The sequence below is a fragment of the Sinocyclocheilus anshuiensis genome, unplaced genomic scaffold (genome assembly GCF_001515605.1).
Source record: "Sinocyclocheilus anshuiensis isolate Anshui unplaced genomic scaffold, SAMN03320099.WGS_v1.1 scaffold482, whole genome shotgun sequence".
NCBI lineage: Eukaryota > Metazoa > Chordata > Actinopteri > Cypriniformes > Cyprinidae > Sinocyclocheilus > Sinocyclocheilus anshuiensis.
The window spans coordinates 60,851-65,102 of record NW_015547676.1 but is presented as its reverse complement, the minus strand read 5'-3'; the positions used below and the strand labels follow the sequence as shown (position 1 = coordinate 65,102).

At 36.5% G+C, this 4,252-nt stretch overlaps 1 protein-coding gene across 1 annotated transcript in view; it reads right to left on the bottom strand.

Moving 5' to 3' along the window:
* ift80 (intraflagellar transport 80 homolog (Chlamydomonas)) overlaps nucleotides 1-4,252 on the bottom strand; it is a 30,934-nt gene that overhangs the window by 10,338 nt on the left and 16,344 nt on the right. The gene's annotated exons all lie outside the window — the stretch shown is intronic.

Below are 4,252 nucleotides of genomic sequence, written 5' to 3'. Positions count from 1 at the left end.
GCTCACTCACACACACACACACACACACAGACACGCTCACACACACACACACACACACACACACGCTCACACACACGCAGCAAGTGTTTACACATGCTGTCAGGCTGTAGGGAGGTGAGCTGTGTAAATCTGGCACAGTTGGCTTCACTTACATCTGCTATCATTCAGTTACACACAGGACAGATATGGTGTACAAATCAACACACACACACACACACACACACACACACACACACACACCTTCTGACAAGCTACATATACTGTAGGAAATCAGACACAGTGACACATAGTGTGTGCATATGTGTATCTACATTTGGGTTGTGCAATATTGACAAAAACAATTCCTCAATTTCCGGACATTTTGTCAATAACCTTTATAAGAGCAGTTTTCTAACGTTATTAAATGTATGCATCATTTATGTCCAATACATTTAATTTATTAGAATAATAAGACACTATTAGGCTGTTAATCAAATCAAATCAAAATCCATCTTTGTGCTGCAGAAGTGGAACTGAAGCTGCATCTGCAGTGGCTTTATTTACACAGACTGTTTAATGCAGCTCAGAGATGGCATGAATGCATTTACACTGCAATTACAATTGCATAAATTATGCTGAGATTAATGCTTTAAAGGGGTCATATGATGCTGCTAAAAAGAACATTATTTTGTGTATTTGGTGTAATGAAATGTGTTTATGCGGTTTAAAGTTAAAAAAACACATTATTTTCCACATACTGTACATTATTGTTTCTCCTCTATGCCCCGCCTTTTTGAAACGCGTCGATTTTTACAAAGCTCATCGGTCTGAAAAAGCGAGGTGTGCTGTGATTGGCCAGCTATCCAGTGCGTTGTGATTGGCCGAATACCTCAAGCGTGTGACGGAAATGTTACGCCCCTCACCATACTGTGATGATGCCGTGTCCGGCCGGAGCGCCGAGACAACAACATGAAAACCCATTATAAACGAGGCATTTGTTGCATCCAGTGGGGACGTAATTACTGATTATAATGATTTATACTGTCTTTTTATGTGTTGCGTTGCATTTCGCCGCGTAAACATAAAACCATGTCTGCATTTGTGATCGGAGAATTTCCTCAGCGACCAGCACGGATCAGCTCTAGGCATGACGAAGCAGATATCGTCCTCTTTTGGAAGACCAAACAAAGTAGTTCGCTTTCACAACGAAACACACAGCGTCTTCACGACATGGCGGCGGCAGCAACAATACTACAGCGAGAATAAAAGTTACGTCTTTCTTTGCGCGAACATTTGGGCGGCGTTATGCAAATCTTCCCACATAGTGACGTAGACATGTGGGGGCGTGTTAGAACGAGACGTTTTAGGTAGGTGTGGATGAGTCTTAACTTTTATAAAGAATATCTCTTTGGATTTGAGACTTTAGTCTTTGCAACTTTACAGATCTTCTTTATGCACCAAGAGCTTGTAACACTCCAAAGAGAAAGGAACAATTGAAATCGCATCATATGACCCCTTTAAAAAATAACATTCTGAATATTTGAAATATGAAATGATTTTAAAGAAATTAAAGGATTCTTTGCTTAAATGGTTGTTACTGAACAGGCTGTTTTCCTGCTCATCAAAGTAACTTAGTGTTTCACCTGTCTGTTTCTAAAGCTGAGAAAACCTCTACTCTTCCCTCTTTCTGAAGCAGGACTGAATGTGAAATCTATCTTCTGTGCTGTGGGAGTGTGTGTGCCCTTACGAAAAAGAAGTTTATTCAAGTGTGCTATTAGTAAACTTATTTTAAACTAAAAAATAGGAAAGTACACTTAAAATGACATTTAAGTATACATGATCTATACTTAGAAAAAGTCTAAATATATTTGAGCTATACTTGTGCTCCGAGAATCCATGTTTTCATTGTTATACAGTAGGGGGCGCTAGTACACACCTTCTGTACAGAATTTCCAAAACACAAGTGAAGAAGAAACGGAAACAACATATGCTTCTACACATAATCTAACACGATCATCAGAAATAAAACAGCATCAAAACTGTGTAACGTTATGGAATAAATGACTGTCAAGCTGTGGGGTGTTGATTGACTCCGTCTACTTTTTGATTAACATTCTGAATACAATTCATAGTCTTTTTTCAGCTTTTTGTTCAAAATGTTGTTCATTTATTTCTTTAGTTTTTAATTTATTAAACTTGCCCACATTCAAGTGTTTAAAAAACGAATGCATGCAAAATAAAATGTTTTTGTTTACAAGCAGATACCCTGTTCTTTCTTTTGATGTTTTGTATGTTCAGATATTCATCTAACAAAATATATACAAATTAATACCTAAATAGGGACATAGTAGTATACTTAAAGTATGATGTAAAGTTCACTTAAAGAAAACTTACGAGTATACTTGCGGTATAAAACTACTAAACTAAAAGTTAAAGTGTACTAAAAATGCTACAAGTATTTAATTAGTAAACTATCAGTATACCTATAAGTTAACTTTTAGTATAGTTGCAGTACAAACTAAATGTAAACTAGTTGTGTACTCAAAGTTTACTACTGTTATACTTTTATATACTAGAAATTGGGCCAATTTAGTCCCAAGGAGCATTGAAATAGTGTACTTACAAGTATACTACTAGTACACTGATATTTGAATATTTACTACATAAAGTATACTTAAAAATATACTTGAACTTTACTTAAGTATACTTAATAAAATAAACTTGAAGTATACTACTTTCGAGTATACTTGCGGTATAAAACTACTAAACTAAAAGTTAAAATGTACTAAAAATGCTACAAGTATTTAATTAGTAAACTATCAGTATACCTATAAGTTAACTTTTAGTATAGTTGCAGTACAAACTAAATGTAAACTAGTTGTGTACTCAAAGTTTACTACTGTTATACTTTTATATACTAGAAATTGGGCCAATTTAGTCCCAAGGAGCATTGAAATAGTGTACTTACAAGTATACTACTAGTACACTGATATTTGAATATTTACTACATAAAGTATACTTAAAAATATACTTGAACTTTACTTAAGTATACTTAATAAAATAAACTTGAAGCACACTTCTTTTTGGTAAGGGTGTGCTGTGCGGGTCAGGAGCTTCTCTATCAATCTCTCAGTAAATGACGGTAGGTTGTGACAGGCGTATATATATCTCTCACACACAACTAGACTGTTTCTGGCCATAATGATGAGAGGAGCCAGTTGATCTTGTTCACTTCTTAGTACTGTGAGATTAAACCTGTCTTATAGACACAGCTAAACACATCCTAATTGAATTAGTTTATCTGCTAAAGATTGATATAGCCTTCAGTAATATATACTACATCTGTTAGTGTGCCAACGGGGGAAAACAATCCAATCGGACTGAATTTACTGACTTAATTTTACGTGTAATAATAAAATATATATTGGAGTGCAAAAAAAGTGCACACGAGCACTATTAAGTATGTTTTATTGTCTAAAAACAGGTAAATCTATTAGAAGTTTAAATGTTGAAGCACAGATCATAGTTAGTTCTGATCCAAGCCTTGAGCTGAAATTACAGGGAGCCTGCTGAACCTGATCTAAGTTGGGTTGGATTTTGTTGGTTTTGTAAAGTCTAAACCTAAGGTGAAACCCAGAGTTTGTTCAGATAGATTCATGCTACAGGCCACATATTTCTCCCTAACAAAAATGTTCACACTCAAAAATGTTTGAGCTCAACACAACGCAAAGCATGGTGATCTAAGTCAAATAAATGGACAAAGTTAATTCTGTCTTCAGTGGGGAGGAAGACAATCTCATCTCACACATTCAGGCAGCATCATGCGTCTGCAGGGAATGAGTCCAGACGCTAGACAGCAGCTGCACACATTCATTAATACACTGCTGTCCCACAACATGTTCACACACAACATCACACACCGTCACACGGCAGGACCTGAGCAGCTTTTGAGAATCTGTCTAATGAATAAAAGTTCTTAGTCCATCTGACAATCTAACAATTGCACTAGCATAAAAATACGAAAACACTGAAGGCAAGCGTATTTGTCTAGCACATGTGACACACAACGGTTATTCATTAAGAGTTAAGACACTGCACGTGCAAACACATCTGCACTGCATCTGTGATGATGTGTATCTGAAATGAGCTGCGAAACGGCAAACCTGTGTTTGTTTAAGTGCTCTGGTGCTCGTGTGTTTTTACTGAGGGGGTTAGTGCAGTGAACTGCTGACACAGCATGAAAGCCCTCGTAGCATTAACCCTTCACCCGCCT